This window comes from Gossypium hirsutum, chromosome A07 (assembly GCF_007990345.1).
Source record: "Gossypium hirsutum isolate 1008001.06 chromosome A07, Gossypium_hirsutum_v2.1, whole genome shotgun sequence".
NCBI classification, from domain to species: Eukaryota; Viridiplantae; Streptophyta; class Magnoliopsida; order Malvales; family Malvaceae; genus Gossypium; species Gossypium hirsutum.
Genome location: NC_053430.1, coordinates 55871241 through 55898039, shown reverse-complemented (window position 1 = coordinate 55898039; position 26799 = coordinate 55871241).

Genomic DNA, 26799 nt, shown 5'->3' with positions numbered 1-26799 from the left:
CTAAAGCCCAAGCTTGAACCCAAGATTTCTCCAATACTTCTCACTGCCATTAACCACCAAAGCAAACATTTAATAGTGTCATTTCCTTGCACAATTAAGTACTTATATACAACCTCCTTATGGACCCATACTCAAGGCCCAATAATTCTAGGCCCAAATTCGAGGCGTTACATAACAGATGGGTGAGTTTACGAAAACTCAATGTGTAATCCCATAATAGCAATTAATTAGAGTAAACACAATTTGGGCCTAAGCCCTTTTAGTCTCAATTAGGGCCTTAGCCCATTTCAGTAACATATCAGTGGGGCCTAAGCCTATTACAATGTCAGTACAGTATGCAATCAGAAAATTCTACCCAATCCAGCCTTTACACACCATCTCCGTACCAATCCTACACGCCATGTGAGGATAAAATTGACCCACCCATCCCTACACTCCAAGTAGCACCAATTGTGGCACTAAAATAGTATTTGTAGCAGAGCTACTAGTAATAGGGTTATAGCCTTTCAGTGCACTTCCTCCAAAATCATATATCCCACCCCAAGCAATGCAACATAATATAAATGTATATACAGTACAAATGGCATGCTCAAACAGTCATACATCACATATAAGTATATCAGTCATTTACAAAAATAAGGGTCCAGGTACACTTACCGGCCCAACAATAGGGTCACAGTCATCTTGGGTGACCCGTGTAACTTTAACAGAAAATCAGTGAGAATGTGCCCACGGCCCATATTACGGGCCCACACGCTCATATGGCCCACATAGCCCAAAAATGGCCATAGCCATATGGTTTACATAGCCTGGCCCAATATTTACCACACTTTTGTGCGATTTTCCCATATGGGCCCATAGGCCCATTGGGCCCACACGACCCAGGTCGGCCTAAAATGGCCCAATATTGTTTCGACCCATGAAAGTGATCATAGCCCTCTCATCGACCACCCGTCTACGTTTTGTTACACGGCCTGCCACACGAGCGACCATACGCCCGTGTGGTGTCGATAACCCACTTTTTGACTTTTTGGCTTTTCAGCTTTTGTCGTTTCACACCTAATGGTAGTGTTACACACCTCTTGTGATGTCGTAGTCGAACCACTTTTGATATCAAAACATTTTATAAACCACGAATGCTTCTCTTAAATAATCAACACCGAGCACCATCCTTCACCTTAAACTTTCAGTTGTCCTCACCTGATAACAAAAGATCCCCAATTACCTTATTACAAATCAAACACTTAACCACCATTAATAAATAGAAAACAGGGACAAGATCCTTAATCAACACTTACAACACTTACCAATAAAGGAAAAACCACTTGTAAGGGAAGAGCAATCAACCTAACACCTTGATTATTGAAATCGAGCCCCTAGCAACATTCGTAAGAATAGAGGTGTTAGATGAATATTTCCCCATGGTAGAAAAAGAGAGAATAAACAACCATTCGACCTAAGAGATACAGAATCTGAACCTTTGAGAAGAACGCCAAATAAGATTCGGCTAGGGGGAACAAACCGCAAAAACACTTACCAAGAAATCAAAGGGATTTTGGCAGTACCTCAGCAAGAATCAGCCAAGGAAAAAAAAGAAGAGAAAGAAGGTGATTAGGCCTTAACAGATTCGGCCACAATGTCAAAAGGTATTAGATTTGGAGAAAAGAGAAAAAGAAGAGAAACAACACTTAGGGTATTCGGCCAAACAAAGAAGGAGGAGATGATCCGGCTTAACAAAGAACAGAGAAGGTCGGCACAAATGGGAAAAAGAGGGAAGAATTCAAATATGCCAGGAGAAAAAATGACAAAACCTGAAAGAACCCCATTTTTCTTTTGCAATATTCGGCTATAGGATAAACAAAACAAAAATAAATATGACCAACCAGAAAAGTTGAGAAACAAATCGGCAGCAAAGCTAGAAACAAAATCGGCACTCAGTTAGCTAGAGAGTTATGACCAAATCCTTTTTGACCAAATGGGCATCGTCTAATGCCGTCAGCTTCTAAACCTTAGACTCCTCCAAGATACTCCCACACTGCCGAAATTTTGAGTGTCAGAGTTCAAATTCGGCAGCACCACTCCCACCAAATTCGAATTCCCCGATTTCCTCTTAAAAACCCTCTTGCTCATAGACCTCAACAACCAAAAATCTCATTTTTCACTCTTCAAATTCGGCTAACAACAACCCCATTCAAACTCATTCAAACTCCTCGGTGTTTTGGTCAAACACAACTTCCTCCCATGGCTACCAGTAAAAATAATCTCCATTTGCATAAGTAGGGATTCAAACCTCAAAGTACTAGCACACTCCACACGCCATTATCCACTAGACCAGTAGGCCCATTCTATCATGTTTTACGAAAATAAACTTATAGCCCTACTGGCCAAAGATAGGGGTTTTATCCTTAAAAAGCAAAATTTTTGTGGAAGCCAAGGCTTGAACCCATGACTTCCCAAACACTTCCAGAGCACACAACCACTAAGCCAGACATACTTTCACATCACAAACACACAAAAATAATTTTACCATGGATTTGGGGATTTCAGACGTTACTTTTCTACCCTCCTTAAAGAAACTTTTGGCCTCAAAATTTACCAGGTCAGAATAGGTGAGGGTACTATTGTTGCATCGCTTCCTTAGGTTTCGATGTGGCCTTCTCAGAGCTGTGATTACACCATAAAACCTTAACCAGTAGAATAGACTTCCTTCTCAATACTCTCACATCTCGGTCCAATATTTGAACTGGTTCCTCCTCAAAATTCAGATCTAGTCTAACTTCAATCTCCTCAACCGGTACAACATATGTAGGATCAGAGTGGTACTGTCTCAGCATAGAGACGTAGAACACATCATGAATCCGCTCTAATTCTGGTGGTAGCTCTAACTAGTAGGAAACTGGTCTTAATCTTCTCAGTATGCAGTAAGACCCAATAAGCCTTAGGGCTCAACTTACCGTTACGCCCAAATCTCAGTACCTTCTTCCATGGCGAGACCTTGAAAAAGACAAAATCTCCCACAGAATACTCAATTTTCTTATGTTTCAGATCTGCATACAACTTCTGTCTGTCTGATGCTGCATTTAGTTGATCCTGAATTAATCTGACCTTATCCTCAGTATCATATACTAGCTTAGGGCCCAGAACACACCGCTCACCAAACTCAGTCCAACATGAAGGAATGCGACACCTACGACCATATAGTGCTTTGTAAGGTGCCATCTGTATGCTAGGCTGGTAGTTATTGTTGTAAGTAAATTCTGTTAGTGGCAAGTAATCCTCCCAACTGCCTCCGAAGTCAATCATAAAACTCCTTAACATGTCCTCTAGTATCTAAATTACCCTCTCTGATGAACCATCTGTCTGAGGATGGAACGTAGTACTGAAGTCCAACTGTATACCCAGAGCTTTATGTAACTTCTTCTAGAACCAAGACGTGAAGCGATGATCTCTGTCAGATATTATGGAAACTGGTACCCCATCCAGTCTCACTATCTCGGATACATACAGCTTAGCTAGTTTTTGTAATGAATAGTCGGTGCGAACCGGTATGAAATGGGCAGATTTGGTCAACCGATCCATCATGACCCATACCGAATCCTTCTAGGTAGGCGTTAAGGGTAGCCCACTCACAAAGTCCATAGTTACTCTTTCCCACTTCAACAGTGGAATCTTAACTGGCTGAAGTAACCCAGAAGGCAACTGATGTTCTGCTTTAACCTGCTGGCAAGTCAAACATTTCCTCACAAAGTCAGTAACCTCACGCTTAAGACCTGGCCACCAATATATCTCACGAAGATCTCTGTACATCTTATGTCCACCTGGGTGCATAGCATAGAGGCTACTATGTGCCTCTTGCAGTAGAGGCTACCTCAAATCAGTATTCTTAGGTACACAAATTCTGCCTCAAAAATAGAGTACATTTTCACTGTTCAGCCCAAAATCCATAGTATTACCATTTTAAACCTAACGGAATCGAAGACCCAATGACTCATCCTCCAACTGTTTATTCTTAATTTGTTCAATCTACAACAGTCTCACTTAGGGCTCTGCCAACAAACTATCGTTATCAAATAAACTGAGGCGAGAAAACATTACCCTTAGATCAATCATGGCTCTACGACTCAATGCCTCTGCCACCATATTGGCCTTCCCAGGATGGTATTCGGTCGTACAATCGTAGTCTTTAAACAGCTCAATCCAACTACGCTGCCTAAGATTTAACTCCTTCTATGTGAAGAGATACTTGAGGCTCTTGTGATCCATGTAGATGATACACTTCTCATCGTACAGGTAATGCCTCCAATTTTTTAGTGTGAATATCACCGCAGCTAACTCCAAGTCATGCATCAGATAATTCATCTCATGAGTCTTAAGCTGTCGAGACGCATATGCTACCACTTTACCCTCTTGCATCAATACACATCCCAAACTGACATACGATGCATCACTGTACACAGTGAACTCCTTCCCAGGCTCTTGCTGTATTAAGTTAAGGGCCCCTGTCAGTACTTTCTTGAGCTTCTCAAAGCTCTCTTGATGCGCATCAGTCAAGTTAAATGGTACACTCTTATGTAGCATTTTAGTTAAAGGCGCGGCAATCAGTGAAAAACCCTCTACAAAGCGTCTATTATACCCCGCCAGTCCTTGGAAACTGTGAATCTCAGATACCGTCTTAGGCGGCTTCTAGCCCAATACTGCCTCAATATCTCGAGGGTCAACCCTAATTCCCTCAACAGATACCACATGACCAAGGAACATTACCTCACGTAACCAGAATTCACGCTTGCTGAACTTGGGGTGCAGTTGTTTCTCCCTCAAAAGTTATAGAACTACTCGGAGATGTTCATCATGCTCATCTTTAGTCCTCGAATACACTAGTATGTCGTTGATAAATACTATAACAAACCGATCCAGATAGGGTTGGAACACTCAATTCATCAGATCTAAGAAAGCTACCGGTACATTTGTTAGTCCAAATGGCATTACCAGGAACTCGTAATGACCATAACGAGTCCTAAACACCGTCATGTGCACATCAGCCTCTTTAACCCTCAGTTGATGATTCCCCAATTAGAGATCTATTTTAGGACACTCCTTGCAGTTGGTCGAACAGATCATCAATTCTTCGCAGAGGATACTTGTTCTTAATGGTCAGCTTATTCAGTTGTCTATAATCGATGCACATACACATGGATCCATCCTTCTTTTCTCGCAAACAAGACTGGTGCTCCACACAGAGACATACTAGGTCGGATGAACCCACGGTCCAGTAGTAGTAGCAGGGGCCCCAACTCTAATCAGCACATCAGCTCTGGGCTTTTTCTTAGGCCACTGAAATGAATTTGAGGGCTCAGCATCCCTCTTACATCTTCCTTTCTCTCTATTTTGGTGCTCAACGGGCTTTACTTCCTCGACGATCTTTGCCTTATCAACCAGTGCTACAAAATCTCACTCCCTCTAAGGAGCTATCAGAACCCTTAAGCCATCCTTCAGGCCATCCTCAAAATGAACACAGCGCACGTATTCAGTTACCACCATCCCACGTGCATAGCGGCTCAGTCGTAAAAATTTGGCCTCATATTCAACCACTATTGTAACACCCCGAACCCGAGACCGACACCGGAGTCGAACACGAGGTGTTAACAGACTTTAAACCCCTTATAAAAATATTTCTCAGACACTGCCAATCTGCGTACTAGTCTCTTTAAAAATCATATCTTGAGTTTCACAACTCGAAATTCAGTTTCGTGATTTTTCCCTGAAATTAGACTCATATGCCCATCTACATATTTTTTTCTAGAATTTTTGGTCAGGCCAATTAGTACAGTTTATTAGTCAAAGTCTCCCATGTTACAGGGATCGACTACCCTGACCTTTCCGCATTACGACTTGGATATCTCCTTGTACAGGGCTCCAATACTGATGTCGTTTGTTTCTATAGAAACTAGACTCAGAGAGGAATCTACCCATATATGGTATGACTCCTAATTATCTCTGGTTAATTTGTAATGAATTTCCAAAGTCGGAACAGGAAATCCAGAAACCGTTCTGACCCTGTCTCACGAGAACCTGAATATCTCTTAACATACTATCCGTATGATTGTTTCGTTACTTTCCTATGAAAGTAGATTCATCAAGGTTTGTTTAAATAATTTATTCACTATTTAATTCCCTTCCTACTATTTTTAGTGATTTTCCAAATCTACATCACTGCTGCTGTCAGCATCTGCCTTTAAGGTAGACTTTACCTATTTCATGGTTTCCATGATTCAACTAGCCCTTTTTGCATAAATAGCACAATTTATGAAAGTGATTAACCATCCCCGTGGCCAATCCTTGTCAAGCATATCCACACCAAATGATTATAACATTATACTCAAACACATATAAGCCATTTTTGCATGGCTATCCAAAATTTATACAAGTCCAAAGGGTCCACGACCCACAACAAACGGGTAGTCCTATACATGCCATTTCGAAGTTCAACCAAAATTGTACCAAAAGGGGCTTTGATAGTGTGGGCGACTTTGACCTCAAGATCCCGAGTCCGATAGCTGGAGAACCAAATCTATAAAACAGAGGAGCAATGAAACGGAGTAAGCAATTTATGCTTAGTAAGTTTTGAGCAAGGAATTCCAGCACAACAAAAGTATAGCATTCATATAGCTAAACGGATAATTTCATATGCACAAATTTACGATATCGTACTTGCTTCACATTATCAACCCTTATGTACATACACAAAAGATCAACTCAGCCAAAGGCCGGTAGCTCGTTTATCAACTGAGCGAATACTTATTTGTAAGGGCTCAACTAAATTCAAGCACATACGAAACATACCTCAATGTTGGGATGTTTCGAGAGTATTAACTGGAATTTTACAGCAAGTTCATTCATTCCCAAATCACGTACCTTCGGAATTTAACCGGATATAGCTCCTCGTTCAAATGCCTTCGGGACATAGCCCGGTTATAGTAATTCGCACAAATGCCTTCGGGACTTAACCCGGATTTAGTAACTCGCACAAATGCCTTCGGGACTTAACCCGAATTTAGTAACTCGCACAAATGCCTTCGGGACTTAACCCGGATTTAGTAACTCGCACAAATGCCTTCGGGACTTAGCCCGGATTTAGTAACTCACACAAATGCCTTCGGGCTTAGCCCGGAATTAGTATCTCGCACAAATGCCTTCGGATCTTAGTCCGAATATTGTCACTTAGCACAAGCCTTCGGGACTTAGCCCGGACAGCATTCAAATAACCATGCACATTTAACAATAAATCATGGCCCATTCGTATTTCATTTTCGTTAGCAAAACTCAAACACAAGACATTTATCATTCTTGCAAATTCGGCTCAATAGCCACACAAAGAGCATGATTTTAATTTGCTCAAAACATGATCTAATCACATCATAATTTAAGCACTTTTACTCAAGAACTTACCTCGGGTGTTGTCGAATGATTCCGATAGCTATTCGACCACTTTTTCCTTCCCTTTATCGGATTTAGTTCCCCTTTGCTCTTGAGCTTAATTAAACAAATAAATTGATTTAATCATTTGAGCATCGAAAAGAGGAACACAAGGCACTTAGCCCATATTTATACATTAGACATTAAAGTCACATATGTACGGAATCATGAATCAAACTCAACATTTTAGCTAATTTTTTCCCCTTGGCCGAATATGCATGTCTATTTTGGGGCCGATTTCAACACTTAATACATTCTACAAGTATGGTCACTTGTATTGACTAAACACCCTTTTGTTTCGAGTTCAAAACTTGGCTAATACACACATATACACACTAGTAAAGCATCCTCTCCCTTTCCATCAATTTAACACATGCATTGCTCATTAACATGCAAAAGTTATATTCGGCCTTAGCACACAACTTGCTGGCCGATTCTTCTCCATTTAGCAACCAATGCACATATGTGCTCACTCAAAAATGCTAAAAAGGAGGTTCAAGAATCATCAAGCCACCATCACATGCATCATTAACAAGCTTCATATTTAGCATGCAATGGCATTAACACAAACTCCACCTAGGCCGAATCTTAACTCATCCTCATGCCTCATCACCACAACATCAAACATCAACCAAGAATGATGCATCCATGGCCGAGTGTCATTTCCATCACATAGCAAGATTTAGACCATGGGCTAGGTAGAACTCAAGCTAACAACTAAAACATGCATGCATCTCATGGAACATCATCAAACATACCTTAGCCTAGCTACATGCATGGCCGAACCTCTTCAACCTTTCTTCTTCCTTCCTCCTTAAAATTTTTGGCCAAGGATGAACCAAAGGATGAGCATTTTTTTTTCTTTGTTTTTTTCTTTCTAGTTTCGGCTAAATGAAGATGAGAAAGGATGAACAAAAATTTTCTCCTTTCTTTTCTTTAGCTCACGGCAATGGAGGGGGAAACAACTACACACATTTTTTTTTTGTATTCATCATACTCCTTTTCATTATTTTATGCCCATGCCCCTTATTTTATTTTTTTCCTACATACCTCACTAGGCCAACATGTTCCCAACATGTTTCCACCCATAGCATGGCCAACCACTAGCTCAAATTTTGGGTAATTTGACATGCAAACCCATCATTTTCACAACATGCATTAATAGACCATTTTAAATTAGCCTATCATATTTTCACCATGTCTCATATCAATCCCTATTTAATAATTTCTCATGCAATTGGCAAAATTGGAGAATGAAACTTCCACATACTCATGTACACACATAATAAGCATAGAATATGGAAATCAATTATTTTTATGACTCGGTTTTGTGGTCCCGAAACCACTTCCCGACTAGGGTCAATTTTGGGCTGTCACAACTCTCCCCCACTTAAGAAATTTTCGTCCCCAAAAATCTTACCGGTAAATAGGTTTGGGTATCGTTCTTTCATCGAGCTCTCGGTTTCCCAAGTAGGTTCCTCGATCCCGTGTTTGAGCCATAACATCTTAACTAACGGAACCCTTTTGTTTCGCAACTCTTTCAGTTCACGAGCTAGGACACGCATCGGTTCTTTTTCATAACTCATATCGGCTTGAATTTCAACCTCTGATGGGCTAATTATATGCGATGGATCAGATCGATAGCGTCGAAGCATCGAAACATGAAAGAAATCGTGAATCTTTTCAAGATCAGGGGGCAAAATCAATCTATACGCAACCGGACCAACTCGTTCGGAGATTTCGTACGGCCCAATGAATCTCGGGCTCAACTTGCCCTTACGGCCAAACCTGAGTACCTTTTTCCAAGGCGAAACTTTAAGGAACACTTTATCTCCCACCTGATATTCAATGTCCTTTCGTTTCAAATCCGCATACGATTTTTGACGATCTGTGGCTGCTTTCAGACTTTCACGGATTACCTTTACTTTCTGTTCAGCATCCTTAATCAAATCAACTCCGAAAATTTTACTTTCACCGAGCTCGGTCCAAAACAACGGTGTACGGCATTTATGACCGTACAAAGCCTCGTAAGGTGCCATCTTAATACTTGATTGAAAACTATTATTGTAAGCGAATTGAATCAAAGGTAAATACCGTTCCCATGAACCACTGAACTCGAGGATGCAACATCTCAACATATCCTCAAGTATCTGAATTATCCGCTCAGATTGACCATCGGTTTGGGGATGAAAAGCAGTGCTAAAATGCAGCTTGGTACCCAAAGCTTCTTACAATTTCCTCCAAAATCGCGAGGTGAATCTCGGATCTCTATCCGACACGATAGAAATAGGTACCCCGTGTAATCTCACAATCTGAGAAACGTACAATTCAACTAGTCTATCCAATGAAAAATCCATATACACGGGGATAAAGTGAGCCGACTTAGTCAGTCTATCAACAACAACCCAAATCGCATCCTTCTTACTTGTTGACAATGGCAGTCCGGACACAAAGTCCATTGTGACTCGATCCCATTTCCACTCGGGTATCATGATCGGCTGAAGTAATCCTGAAGGCACTTGATGTTCCGCTTTCACTTGTTGACATATTAAACATCTCGAAACAAAGTCGGAGATGTCTCATTTCATACCATGCCACCAAAACCAACGTTTCAAATCATTGTACATTTTCGTACTCCCCGACTGACTTGACATTCGGCTACAATGGGCTTCGTTCAGAATCATCGAAATGAGTTCCGAACTCCTTGGAATACACAAACGACTTCTGAACCTCAAACAATCATCATCATCAATTTGAAACTCCGATTCCTTGTTCGGAGCACACTCAGCCCGTTTTGCAACCAATTCATCATCAACTTTCTGGGCTTCACGAATTTGATGAATCAATAATGGTTTGGCTTTTAATTCAGCTATTAACACATTGTCGGGTAGAACAGACAAGTGCACATTCATCGCTCGTAAAGCAAACAATGATTTCTGGCTTAAGGCGTCCGCAACCATATTAGCCTTTCCCGGGTGGTAATCAATGACAAGCTCGTAATCTTTCAACAACTCAAGCCAACGTCTTTGTCGCAGATTTAAGTCTCTTTGAGTCATCAAATTTTTGAGACTTTTGTGATCCAAAAATACATGGCACTTCTCACCAAATAAGTAATGTCGCCATATTTTTAAAGCAAATACGATGGCAGCTAGTTCAAGATCATGGGTCGGATAATTTTTCTCATGTGGCTTTAATTGTAATAACCGGCGAGCCCAAAAAAGCTCCGAACTTCGGTAATATTTCTTAGAGGCTTCCAGTTAAGTATGGCTGAAATTTTGCTCGGGTCAACTCGAATACCCGATGCGGATACCACATGACCCAAGAAGCTAACCTCTCTTAACCAGAACTCACACTTACTGAACTTAGCATATAACTACTTATCCCGCAAAATTTTCAACACCAGTCTCAGGTGTTCAGCATGTTCGGTCTCATCTCTTGAATAGACCAAGATGTCATCAATGAACACAACTATGAACCGATCCAAATATGGTCTGAAGATCCGATTCATCAAATCCATAAATACCGCAGGGGCATTAGTGAGCCCAAATGGCATCACTAAGAACTCGTAGTGACCATATCTCGTCCTGAAGGTAGTTTTGGGTATGTCCGAATCTCGAATTCGCAACTAATAATAGCCCGATCTCAAATCTATTTTTAAGAACACTGAGGCTCCCTTCAGTTGGTCGAACAAATCATCGATACGCGGTAACGGATATTTGTTCTTTATCATCACTTTATTCAGTTGACGATAGTCAATGCACAACCTCATGGTTCCGTCCTTCTTTTTTCACGAACAATACTGGTGCACCCCAAGGTGAGAAACTTAGTTGAGGAAAACCTCTATCCGTCAATTCTTGCAACTGAGCTTTCAACTCTTTCAACTCGGTTGGTGCCATACGATACGGAGCTATCGAAATCGGCATAGTCCCAGGTACAAGCTCAATACCAAACTCTACCTCCCGAACAGGTGGTAAACCCGGTAATTCTTCAGGAAAAACATCCGGGTATTCGCAAACCACCGGCACAGATTCGGGTTTCTTGTCTAATTCTTTGTTATCCAGTACATACGCAAGGTATGCTTCGCACCCTTTTCTTACATATTTCTGGGCCAACATTGCTGATATTACAGCTGGCATCCCCTCCAAGTCCGTAGACTCAACTCGGATTACTTCGTTATTTGCGCACCTCAAATCAATAGTCTTGCTTTTGCAATTCACAACCGCATCATGCGCGGTCAACCAATCCAAACCAAGAATAACATCAAATTCATCAAACGGCAAAAGCATCAAGTCCGCCGGAAAATAGGAACCTCGAATTTCTAGGGGACATTTCTTACACACTTTGTCGACAAGCACGTAACGACCCAAGAGATTTGACACCCGAATTACAAACTCAGTAGACTCAATAGGTAAAGTCTTACTGGATGCTAAGGTTTCACATATGTAAGAATGAGTAGAACCGGGGTCAATCAAAGCAATTACATTAGTATCAAAGAGAGTAAAAGTACCGGTAATAACATCAGGCGAAGAAGCATCCTTGCGGGCACGTATAGCATAAGCTCTAGTAGGCGCACGAGCCTCAGATCTGGTCGTAGCATCTCTAGATCCTCTCTGACCACCACTAGCATTGCCCGTATTTCCAGATGGTCTACCTCGAGCAGTGGTAGCACCCGGTTTCCCACTCTGATTTTCATTCTGTTCAAACAACCTCGGGCAATCTTTAATGAAGTGGTCAACTGATCCGCACTTGTAACAGGAGCGGTCAGGGAATCTACAACTCCCCGAATGCCATTTACTGCAATATCGACATTTCGTTCTGTCTCGACGTTCATCCCCAACACTGGCGACCGAAGTGCCTCGTGTACCCACAGGGGGTCGATCACGATCTCGTCTAAAAAGGCCCGAAGTGCCTCTCGACCAGCCCACATCATCTCGAAATTTCTTCGATGCCTGTTGAAGAGACTTTCCCGAGGATCTTTTACGAAACTCTCCAGTTCCCTCATCAACTTTTTGTTTTTCTTTTCTAAGCTCTTCGGCTTTACAAGCTCGCTCGACAAGTACTACGAACTCTCGTATTTCAAGAACGCCAACGAACATTTTTATATCTTCATTCAGGCCATCCTTGAAGCGTTTACACATAATAGCCTCGGACGAAACACATTCCCGAGCGTATCTACTAAGTTTAACAAATTTTCGCTCGTAATCAGTAACTGACATAGAACCTTGCTTAAGCTCAAGAAATTCCTTCCGTTTTTGATCAACAAATCTCTGACTGATATACTTTTTCCGAAACTCAGTTTGGAAAAACTCCCAAGTTACTTGCTCTCGGGGCACAACAGAAGTCAGAGTACTCCACCAATAATAGGCAGAATCACGTAGCAAGGAGATAGTACACTTTAGGCATTCATCGGGTGTACAAGATAGCTCATCGAGTACCCGGATAGTGTTGTCCAACCAAAATTCAGCTTGCTCGGCATTGTCGCTATCCGTAGCTTTAAATTCAGTAGCCCCATGTTTTCGGATTCTGTCAACTGGGGGCTTATTTGACCTTATTTGGTTAGTTACCGGAGGTATTGTAGGTGCGGGGGTGGTATTAGTTGGGAATGGAGGTTGTGGGACAGCCGTATTAGTTCGAATGTATTGGTTGAACCAATCATTCATCACGCTATAGAAAGCTTGTCTAGCTTCATCATTCGGGTTACTAGCATTAGGTTGAGAGTCCGCCGGCGCTGTCCCTTATGCGGGAGCAGGCACTACACTCTCAAGATCATCAGCTACCTCTCGGTCGGGATCAGGATCCATTACTATAAATAAATACATTTACAATTGTCAAAAATCACCACACTATCAAGTAATCACATAAAATGGCATGTATAGCTAGACCCAACGCATTACGGTAGTCCTAGAATCGACTAAACCGTAGCTCTGATACCAATCAAATGTAACACCCCGAACCCGAGACCGACACCGGAGTCGAACACGAGGTGTTAACAGACTTTAAACCCCTTATAAAAATATTTCTCAGACACTGCCAATCTGCGTACTAGTCGCTTTAAAAATCATATCTTGAGTTTCACAACTCGAAAATCAGTTTCGTGATTTTTCCCTGAATCTAGACTCATATGCCCATCTACATATTTTTTTCTAGAATTTTTGGTCGGGCCAATTAGTACAGTTTATTAGTCAAAGTCTCCCATGTTACAGGGATCGACTACCCTGACCTTTCCGCATTACGACTTGGATATCTCCTTTTACAGGGCTCCAATACTGATGCCGTTTGTTTCTATAGAAACTAGACTCAGAGAGGAATCTATCCATATATGGTATGACCCCTAATTATCTCTGGTTAATCTGTAATGAATTTCCAAAGTCGGAACAGGAAATCCAGAAACCGTTCTAGCCCTGTCTCACGAGAACCTGAATATCTCTTAACATACTATCCGTATGATTGTTTCGTTACTTTCCTATGAAAGTAGATTCATCAAGGTTTGTTTACATAATTTATTCACTATTTAATTCCCTTCCTACTATTTTTAGTGATTTTCCAAATCTACATCACTGCTGCTGTCAGCATCTGCCTTTAAGGTAGACTTTACCTATTTCATGGTTTCCATGATTCAACTAGCCCTTTTTGCATAAATAGCACAATTTATGAAAGTGATTAACCATCCCCGTGGCCAATCCTTGTCAAGCATATCCACACCAAATGATTATAACATTATACTCAAACACATATAAGCCATTTTTGCATGGCTATCCAAAATTTATACAAGTCCAAAGGGACCACGACCCACAACAAACGGGTAGTCCTATACATGCCATTTCGAAGTTCAACCAAAATTGTACCAAAAGGGGGCTTTGATAGTGTGGGCGACTTTGACCTCAAGATCCCGAGTCCGATAGCTGGAGAACCAAATCTATAAAACAGAGGAGCAATGAATCGGAGTAAGCAATTTATGCTTAGTAAGTTTTGAGCAAGGAATTCCAGCACAACAAAAGTATAGCATTCATATAGCTAAACGGATAATTTCATATGCACAAATTTACGATATCGTACTTGCTTCACATTATCAACCCTTATGTACATACACAAAAGATCAACTCAGCCAAAGGCCGGTAGCTCGTTTATCAACTGAGCGAATACTTATTTGTAAGGGCTCAACTAAATTCAAGCACATACGAAACATACCTCAATGTTGGGATGTTTCGAGAGTATTAACTGGAATTTTACAGCAAGTTCATTCATTCCCAAATCACGTACCTTCGGAATTTAACCGGATATAGCTCCTCGTTCAAATGCCTTCGGGACATAGCCCGGTTATAGTAATTCGCACAAATGCCTTCAGGACTTAACCCGGATTTAGTAACTCGCACAAATGCCTTCGGGACTTAGCCCGGATTTAGTAACTCGCACAAATGCCTTCGGGCTTAGCCCGGAATTAGTATCTCGCACAAATGCCTTCGGATCTTAGTCCGAATATTGTCACTTAGCACAAGCCTTCGGGACTTAGCCCGGACAGCATTCAAATAACCATGCACATTTAACAATAAATCATGGCCCATTCGTATTTCATTTTCGTTAGCAAAACTCAAACACAAGACATTTATCATTCTTGCAAATTCGGCTCAATAGCCACACAAAGAGCATGATTTTAATTTGCTCAAAACATGATCTAATCACATCATAATTTAAGCACTTTTACTCAAGAACTTACCTCGGGTGTTGTCGAATGATTCCGATAGCTATTCGACCACTTTTTCCTTCCCTTTATCGGATTTAGTTCCCCTTTGCTCTTGAGCTTAATTAAACAAATAAATTGATTTAATCATTTGAGCATCGAAAAGAGGAACACAAGGCACTTAGCCCATATTTATACATTAGACATTAAAGTCACATATGTACGGAATCATGAATCAAACTCAACATTTTAGCTAATTTTTTCCCCTTGGCCGAATATGCATGTCTATTTTGGGGCCGATTTCAACACTTAATACATTCTACAAGTATGGTCACTTGTATTGACTAAACACCCTTTTGTTTCGAGTTCAAAACTTGGCTAATACACACATATACACACTAGTAAAGCATCCTCTCCCTTTCCATCAATTTAACACATGCATTGCTCATTAACATGCAAAAGTTATATTCGGCCTTAGCACACAACTTGCTGGCCGATTCTTCTCCATTTAGCAACCAATGCACATATGTGCTCACTCAAAAATGCTAAAAAGGAGGTTCAAGAATCATCAAGCCACCATCACATGCATCATTAACAAGCTTCATATTTAGCATGCAATGGCATTAACACAAACTCCACCTAGGCCGAATCTTAACTCATCCTCATGCCTCATCACCACAACATCAAACATCAACCAAGAATGATGCATCCATGGCCGAGTCTCATTTCCATCACATAGCAAGATTTAGACCATGGGCTAGGTAGAACTCAAGCTAACAACTAAAACATGCATGCATCTCATGGAACATCATCAAACATACCTTAGCCTAGCTACATGCATGGCCGAACCTCTTCAACCTTTCTTCTTCCTTCCTCCTTAAAATTTTTGGCCAAGGATGAACCAAAGATGAGCATTTTTTTTTCTTTGTTTTTTTCTTTCTAGTTTCGGCTAAATGAAGATGAGAAAGGATGAACAAAAATTTTCTCCTTTCTTTTCTTTAGCTCACGGCAATGGGGGGGAACAACTACACACATTTTTTTTTTGTATTCATCATACTCCTTTTCATTATTTTATGCCCATGCCTCTTATTTTATTTTTTCCTACATACCTCACTAGGCCAACATGTTCCCAACATGTTTCCACCCATAGCATGGCCAACCACTAGCTCAAATTTTGGGTAATTTGACATGCAAACCCATCATTTTCACAACATGCATTAATAGACCATTTTAAATTAGCCTATCATATTTTCACCATGTCTCATATCAATCCCTATTTAATAATTTCTCATGCAATTGGCAAAATTGGAGAATGAAACTTCCACATACTCATGTACACACATAATAAGCATAGAATATGGAAATCAATTATTTTTATGACTCGGTTTTGTGGTCCCGAAACCACTTCCCGACTAGGGTCAATTTTGGGCTGTCACAACTATCCTATCTCCCTAAGTTAAATTCAGAAATTCCCTCCTACGGGCATCCACTTAGCTGGAACCTACATACTTAACATGGAAAGTAGTCTTGAAAAACTCCCAAGTCAATCGATCGGCTTTAGTGCCCTCTTTGATAATAAGCCACCACTGGTAGGCCTCATCTCTCAACAGTGTTATTGGACCCTTTAGTTTTTGTTCTGGGGTGCAGCTAGGGTCATCCATGATCTTCTTTGTGGCCTCGATCCAATATTCAGTCACGTTAGGGGCCACTCCAACAATACCCCTGAATATCTCAGCCCCATTAGACCTAAGTAATTCCGTAACTGACCCACGGCCCACAATACGGTACTAGGCCTAGCGACCCTTTCCAAAATCCTCAACATCACTTGGGACAGTGCGTCGTCCCCAGTCGCTCGATTTTGAGACCGTATCTCAGTCATAGGTGAAGCTGGTGCCCCTCTAGCTTCTTCATTATGCTAGTGTCCAGCTGACGAAGTGTAACGCCCCCACGCCCGAAACCGTCACCGGAGTCGAGCTTGAGGGGTTACCGAGCATAATTTATCAAATTAAGAACTTCAAATTATTTGTTTCTACATTCACAGCTTTCTAGCTACCCACGTCACAGTTACAAGAAAAATCATATCTCGAGTTACAAAACTCAAAATCAAGATCCATAACTTTTCCCTAAATCTAGACTGATATATATATTTACTAATTGTTTTCTATAATTTTTGGTTTGTCCAATTAGTACAGTTTATTAGTTAAAGTCTCCCCTGTTTCAGGGTTCGACTGCTCTAACCTCTGTGTATTACGAATCAGATATCTCTCTATACAGAATTTCAATGACTATAAGGTTTGTTTCTATTAAAACTAGACTCAATAAGGAATCTGTACATATAAATAACAACGTCTAATTATTTTTGTAAAATTTATTATTAATTTTTAAAGTCAGAACAGGGGATCCAGAAATCACTCTGGCCCTGTTTCACAAAAGTTTAAATATCTCATAAAATATAATTTATATTCCTGTTTTGTTCAATCCACATGAAAATAGACTCATTAAACTTCAATTTCATAACTTTCTCATCATTTAGTTCCATTTCTACTATTTTTAGTGATTTTTCAAATTCATGTCATTGCTGCAGCAATATTCTGTTTTAAGGCAAGTTTCATCTTTTCATGAGTTGTTATGAACTGGATAACCTATTAAACTTCCATGATATCAAACATGATCTAAATTTAACCATCACCATGACTTATCAATATCAAACATTTTCTCAACCACTCATGGCCATATCATAAAATTATTTACACAAAATAAGTATATTGCTATACATGCCATACTTAAGTTTTACAAGCCATTTACCCAGATGAAAGTCCTTTGGATAGTGTGATCGAACCTTCGACCCATCCTGATTCCCGAGTTGGTTTTTTCCCTCGATCTCACATTTTCCGTCTTCCATGGAATATCGGAACCGATACTCGGTAGCAATTCATATTTATCAAGTAGTAAACATAATTTGCATATTACTCAATATTAACCACAAAGTATAATATTTCACGATTAAAAATCAGCATATCATATAATTAACATTAATAACTTAAAAATAACAATTATGCTACATTATTTACACATGAACTTACCTTGGTACCAAAATATAAAGATTTTGCAATTTAGTCCACAATCTTTTCTTTTCCTCGATCGCGACTTGAATCTCGTTTCTCTTGATCTATAATACCAAATTAATCTTATTCAATACATACATTCATCAAAACAGCATTTAATACGAATTTTGGAAAAATTAAACTTTTGCCCCTAAACTTTTGCATAATTACACTTTTGCCCCTAGGCTCGGGAATTAAACTTTATTCCTTATTCTTATGTTTTATAACATGCTGGTCATTTTTCCCTTCTATGGTAACATCAAATTCTTACTCTAACATATACTTGTGACTATTAGGTATTTTTGCCGATTAAGCCCTTTTACTCGTTTTCACTCAAAACTGAGTAGCACAAGTTTCTAACATAATTTAAAACCCCATATTCTATCATAAAACATCAAAATACACAAATTTCACCTATGGTTATTTTTCCAAATATAAACCCTAGGTTGAATTATTGCTAACATAAGCTTAATCGAGCTACTGGGATTCCAAAAACGTAAAGAACATTAAAAACGGGGCTTGGGATCACTTACTATGGAGCTTGCAAGATTGAAACAAACCCTAACTATGGAGAACCCTTGAAATTTTGGCCTAATGAAGAAGATGGACAAAAATTGGCTTTTAATTTTATTTTTAATTCATTTTAATAACTAAATGACCAAAATGCCCTTACTACTAAACTTTTCAAAAATTCCATCCATGTCTAATTTTTGTCCATAGACTTAGAAATTGGTCAAATTGCTATTTAAGACCTTCTAATTAATATTTCAATGCAATTTCATACTGAAAACTTCTAGAATGCAAATTTTGCAACTTGTTCGATTTAGTCCCTACTTTCAATTTAAACACTTTAGGCATAGAATTTCATCACGAAATTTTCTCACAATCATGCAATCATATCATATTCATCAAAATAATTATAAAATAATTATTTCTATCTTGGATTTGTGGTTACGAAACCACTATTCCGATTAAGCCCTAATTCAGGATATTACAACTCTCCCCCCTTTTAAAGATTTTCGTCCTCGAAAATCTTACCGGTAAACAGGTGTGGGTATTGGTTTTTCATAGTTTCTTCAGGTTCCCATGTAGTCTCTTCTACCCCATGCTTTTGCCACAACACTTTCACAAGTGCAACACTTTTATTTCTTAGTTGTTTGACTTCTCGAGCTAAAATCTTAATCGGTTCTTCTTCATAAGTCATATCCGGTCGTAGTTCAACTTCTGTTGGTGAAATTATATGTGAAGGATCTGAACGATACCGACGTAACATAGATACGTGAAATACATCATGAATCTTCTCTAATTCAGGTGGTAGCGCTAGCCGATATGCTACCGGTCCAACTTTTTCAATTATTTCATACGGTCCAATAAAACGCAGACTTAACTTGCCCTTTCGTCCAAATCTAAGGACTTTCTTCCATGAAGACACTTTCAAAAATACCTTATCACCAACTTGAAACTCCATTTCTTTTCGTTTCAAATCCGTATAAGATTTCTGTCTATCTGAAGCAGCTTTCAAACAATCTCGAATCACTTTCACATTTTCTTCGGTTTCTTTTATTAAATCAATTCCATAAATCTGATTTTGCTTGAGTTCAGTCCAATACAATGGCGTCCGACATTTACGACCATATAATGCTTCATAAGGTGCCATCTTCAAACTCGTCTGATAACTATTTTTATAAGCAAATTCTACCAATGGTAAGTACCTTTCCCAACTATCTTGAAATTCCAATACGCAACATCTAAGCATGTCTTCAAGAATCTGAATTACTCTCTCTGATTGTCCATCAGTTTGTCGATGAAAGGCATTGCTGAAATTTAACTTTGTACCTAATGCCTCTTGCAACTTTTGCCAAAACTGTGAGGTAAACCTCGGATCTCTATCCGAAATGATTGACAAAGGTATCCCATGAAGTCTAACAATCTCTCGGATATACAATTCAGCCAACTTATTAAGAGAATAATCTGTACGTACCGGAATAAAATGAGTTGATTTAGTCAGTCTGTCAACTATTGCCCAGATGGCATTTTTCTTCCCTAACTGGAGGCAAACCCGGTAATTCTTCTGGAAATACATCTGCAAATTCACACACAACCGGCACTGATTCAACTTTCTTTTCAACTTCTTTTGTATTAATTACATACGCCAAATAAGCTTCATAACCCTTTCTCAAATATCTCTGAGCTGACATCGAAGAAATCACACTAGACAATGCCTCTGATTTTTTTGATTTAACCCGCAGAGTTTCACCGTTTTCACACTTTAATTCTATAACCTTTTCTTTGCAATTTACTATAGCATCATGCAATGTCAACTAATCCATACCCAAAATAACATCAAATTCATCAAACGGCAACAACATCAAGTCGGTCGGAAAGTAATGACCCCGAATCATTAAAGGGCATTTCTTGCATAGTTTATCAACTATCACACATTTGCCTAGTGGATTCGACACTCTAATCATAAATTCTGTGTTCTCAACAGGTGTATTCATACTAGACACCAGTTTCATGCATACATATGTACTGGTAATCACATCGGGTGAGGAAGCATCTTCACGTGCTTTAATAGCATAAGTTCTAGCCGGAGCTCTTCCTTCAAATCTAATTGCTGCATCTCTGGCTACATTCTTACTGCTTGTTTCACTTCCAGCTTTTCTCGGATACCTTCCTCTCGAGTCTGCACCACTAGCTTTTACATTCTGAAATTTTTCTTTCTCAGCTCTCTCTGGGCAGTCTCTAATAAAATGATCTGGAGAACCACATCGAAAACATTCATTTGCTCTGCACGGACCAAAATGATTTCTACCACACCACTGGCACTCGGGTTTAACAAATCTCGTATTTCCCACACTAGCCGCAGAAGTAGTCTGAGATTTAGGAACCACATTTCGCTTCTTAAAATTTCCATATGATTGCCCAGCTGAAACTTGGGAACGAGGATTCATATTTCTTGACTTTCCGGTTTGCTGTGAGGGTGCATTACTCATTGGTCTTTTCTTCCAATTTCTGTTTCAGATTCTACCTTTTTCTTTTCCTTCAGTAATTCTTCAGCCTTGCAAGCTCGATCGACAAGTACCACCATTTCTTTTAGTTCAAGGATCCCAACAAATACCTTAATGTCTTTGTTAAGCCCGTCTTCAAATCGTCGGCACATCTTGGCTTCTGTAGGAGGATATTCCCTGGCATACTTACTCAATCGAACAAACTCTCTTTCATATTCTGAGACTGTCATATTACCTTGCTTCAGCTCAAGAAACTCTTTACATTTCTGATCAATAAATCTTTCACTAATATATTTCTTCCGAAACTCTTCTTGAAAGAATTCCCAGGTTACCCTCTCTTTCGGTACCACCGAAATCAAAGTCTTCCACCAATTATAGGCTGAATCTCTCAACAAAGATGTAGCACATTTCAAACATTCTTCAGGTGTACAAGATAATTCATCAAATACCCGGATAGAATTTTCAAGCCAGAACTCTGCTTTCTCTGCATCATCATCAATATTTGCTCTAAATTCTTCAGCCCCTTGTTTACGAATTCTGTCAACGGGGGTTCTGTGAAATTTTATCATATCCACTCCCTGAGGCATCGGAGGCATAGGTTGAGGAATTGGGGGAGGTGGGGGAGGTCGTACATTTGGGTTCGTACGAACGAACTCAGTGTACCATGCACTCATCGTTTGGAGAAAGGCTTCCCGATCCCTTTCTCCTCCTTCCTGACCAACAGTAGGAGGTGGGTTTTCAGTCGGCGTTGCCCCTTTAGCCGGAGCTGGCGTATTACTCTCTACTTCATCTGCCACAGCTGGATCGGGATCCATTTACTATATAAAAATCATTTAAAAAGGTCAGAAGTCGTCACACTATCACAATTCATACATATGACATGTATAGCAAAATCTGTACATACAACACGTAGTCCGAGAACTGACTAAACCTGCTCTGATACCACCAAATGTAACTCCCCCACACCCAAAACTGTCGTCGGAGTCGAGCTTGAGGGGTTACCGAGCATAATTTATCAAATTAAGAACTTCAAATTATTTGTTTCTACATTCACAGCTTTCTAGCTACCCGCGTCACAGTTACAAGAAAAATCATATCTCGAGTCACAAAACTCAAAATCAAGATCTGTAAATTTTCCCTAAATCTAGACTGATATATATATTTACTAATTTGTTTATAGAATTTTTGATTTGGCCAATTAGTACAGTTTATTAGTTAAAATCTCCCCTATTTCAGGGTTCAACTGCTCTAACCTCTGTGTATTATGAATCAGATATCTCTCTATACAGAATTTCAATGACTATGAAGTTTGTTTCTATTAAAACTAGACTCAATAAGGAATTTGTACATATAAATAAAAACGTCTAATTATTTTTTTTAAATTTATTATTAATTTTTAAATTCAGAACAGGGGATCCAAAAATCACTCTGGCCCTATTTCACAAAAGTTTAAATATCTCATAAAATATAATTTATATTCCTATTTTGTTTAATCCACATGAAAATAGGCTCATTAAGCTTCAATTTCATAACTTGCTAATCATTTAGTTCCATTTATACTATTTTTAGTGATTTTTCAAATTCATGTCATTGCTACAGTAATATTCTGTTTTAAGGCAAATTTCATCTTTTCATGAGTTGTTATGAACTAGATAACCTATTAAACTTCAATGATATCAAACATGATCTAAATTTAACCATCACCATGACTATCAATATCAAACATTTTCTCAACCACTCATGGCCATATCATAAAATTATTTACACAAAATAAGTATATTGCTATACATGCCGTACTTAAGTTTTACAAGCCATTTACCCAGATGAAAGTCCTTTGGATAGTGTGATCGAACCTTCGACCCATCCCGATTCCCGAGCTGGCTTGCTCAAAACTACAGTAAATAAAGAGGAGGGAGTAAGCATAAATGCTTAGTAAGTTCATATGTAAATAACAAGTAACATAACAATACAAATATACCAAACAACTTTAGCATGGTATCACCAAAACATATATCACATTTCTAAACATCATTCATCATCTTAGCACCTTACTGTTGTTGTATCTATTTTCAACCCGAGGGTTAAGAACATACCTGTCCAAAGTGTCCATTTCACAACACTTACCAAAACGTCGCTTGCATCTTAAGTGTTCTTCCATTTCACTAGAAATTTCACCCGTTGAACACATCCAAATACAACTCGGATACACGGATAATTTGCACATAAGTGCCTCATATGTAATCAAGAAATCATGTAACCCGCCCCTAAGTGAACTCGGACTCAACTCAACGAGCTCGGGCGTTCGCATCCATAAGTGAACTCGGACTTAACTCAACGAGTTCGGATGCCTAGTTACATTTCACGAACTCGGACTCAACTTAACGAGTTCGGACATTCGCATCCATAAGTGAACTCGGACTCAATTCAACGAGTTCGGATGCTCAACCATCCTAGTGACACGTCACTTGTATCCTAATCTATTCCTAAGGTTCAAACGGGCTTTTTCCTTCAATCTCACATTTGCCGTCTTCCATGGAATATCGGAACCGATACTCGGTAGCAATTCATATTTATCAAGTAGTAAACATTATTTGCATATTACTCAATATTAACCACAAAGCATAATATTTCACGATTAAAAATCAGCATATCATATAATTAACATTAATAACTTAAAAATAACAATTATGCTACATTATTTACACATGAACTTACCTTGGTACCAAAATATAAAGATTTTGCAATTTAGTCCACAATCTTTTCTTTTCCTCGATCGCGACTTGAATCTCGTTTCTTTTGATCTATAATGCGAAATTAATCTTATTCAATACATACATTCATCAAAACAGCATTTAATACGAACTTTGGAAAAATTACACTTTTGCCCCTAAACTTTTGCATAATTACACTTTTGCCCCTAGGCTCGAGAATTAAACTTTATTCCTTATTCTTATGTTTTATAACATGCTGATCATTTTTCTCTTCTATGGCAACATCAAAATCTTACTCTAACATATACTTGTGACTATTAGGTATTTTTGCCGATTAAGCCCTTTTACTCGTTTTCACTCAAAACCGAGTAGCACAAGTTGTCTAACATAATTTAAAACCCCATATTCTATCATAAAACATCAAAATACACAAATTTCACCTATGGGTATTTTTCCAAATATAAACCCTAGGTTGAATTACTGCTAACATAAGCTTAATCGAGCTACCGGGATTCCAAAAACGTAAAGAACATTAAAAACGGGGCTTGGAATCACTTACTATGGAGCTTGGAAGATTGAAACAAACCCTAACTATGGAGAACCCTTGAAATTTCGGCCTAATGAAGAAGATGGACAAAAATTGGCTTTTAATTTTATTTTTAATTTATTTTAATAACTAAATGACCAAAATGCCCTTACTACTAAACTTTCCAAAAATTCCATCCATGTCCAATTTTTGTCCATAGACTTAGACATTGGTCAAATTGCTATTTAAGACCTCCTAATTAATATTTCAATGCAATTTCATACTGAAAATTTCTAGAATGCAAATTTTGCAACTTATTCGATTTAGTCCCTACTTTCAATTTAAACACTTTAGGCATAGAATTTCATCACGAAATTTTCTCACAATCATGCAATCGTATCATATTCATCAAAATAATTATAAAATAATTATTTCTATCTCAGATTTGTGGTTACGAAACCACTATTCCGATTAAGCCCTAATTCAAGATATTACACGAAGACCCAGCCCGAGCACCTCCACAGCCTCTACCGCGGCCTCTTTGACAAGTACCTCTGGTGCTCATTATCGAATGCGCTTAGTCTGTATTAACAGTTTTATGCCACTTAGTTTATTGTTCCGGTATTTATTACATATATTTTATGAACAATATTATCTCAGAGTTTGTTTTCACAGCTCGCAGCCTTACTACAGTTTGTAGTTTACTCTAAATAGAAAGTTACAGTACAGTTTTACTACATAAAGTAGTCTCAGTAATAACATTTCAATATAACCCTTTCAGTATAAACAATCAGAAGACTTACAGGATCAGTGCGAAGATTCGGTGTACCACTCCTTCACTAAAACATTTCCAAATTATATCAATCGCTTTAAACCATTTGAAACAATTCTGTTAAAACTTTCACATTTTTACAAAAGCCCAAATCCACAGCTTAGTTTTACAACTAGGCTTTGATACCACTAAATGTAACACCCCAAACTCAGCCCAGACATCATGATCGGATCTGGCAACGTCACATTGAAGTGTTTTTCAAAATCTAAGACTCGTCGTTTAAAAACCTCATCTTTAACTAGCCTCTTTGTATAGTTTGAAAAGCTGATTTAAAGTCTTATTTCTCATTGATAATGTGGGACTTGTACTTTTAAAGGTTGCTTTTAATAAAACATTATTGATTTTGTAAACGGTTTGTTACTCGCGGAAGCTTTGAAAATGAGTTACGTATTTGTAGTGGTTTTGAAAACGTTTGTGACTTTTTGGAAACTCGTGTTTTTCCTACTGTTAGCTGTTGTAAATCACAAATAAATTTGAGTAAAATACCAAAATTAAAAATAAACCCAAGAGAGATAACTAAGTAAGTGGGCACCACTGAGTCCTCTGTCGCATCGATCCATCTAAGTTTGGGGACTACCTGTACAGTTAATAGATAGGTGAGTTTATGAAAACTTAATGTGTAATCCCATAATAGCAATCAATTAGAGTAAACACAATTTTGGCCTAAGCCCATTCAGTCTCAGTTAGGGCCTTAGCCCATTTCAGTAACAGTATCAGTGGGGCCTAAGCCTATTACAGTATCAATGCAATATGCAATCAGAAAATCCCACCCAATCCAACCTCTACACACCATCTCCGTACCAACACTACACACCATTTTTGAATAAAATCGACCCACCCATCCCTACACTCCAAGTAGCATCGGTTGCGGCACTAAAACAGTATTTACAGTAAAGCTGCCAGTAATAGGCTTATAGCCTTTCAGTGCACTTCCTCCAAAATCATATATCCCATCCCAAGCAATGCAACATAATATAAATGTATATACAGTACAAATGGCATGCTCAAACAGTCACACATCACATATGGGTATATCAGTCATTTATAAAAATAAGGGTCCAGGTACACTTATCGGCCCAACAGTAGGTCCACAATCATCTTGGGTGACCCATGCAACCTTAACAGACAATCAGTGAGAATGGGCCTAGGCCCATATTGCGGGCCCATGTGGGCCCACATGCTCGTATTGCCTACATAGCCCAAAAATGGCCTTAGCTGTGTTGTTTACACAACCTAGCCCAATATTTACCACACTTTTGTGTGATTTTCCCGTGTGGGGCCCATAGGCCCATTAGGCCCACATGGCCCAGTTCGACCCAAAATGGCCCAATATCATTTTGACCTGATAAACCGTAATTTATACATATTTCTATCCCATGCTTAGCACATTTTATGGATTATTTTTCCTTAAAATTTGTGAATTCGATGTTCCTAATGACTTAATTTTATATTTTATACTTAGGG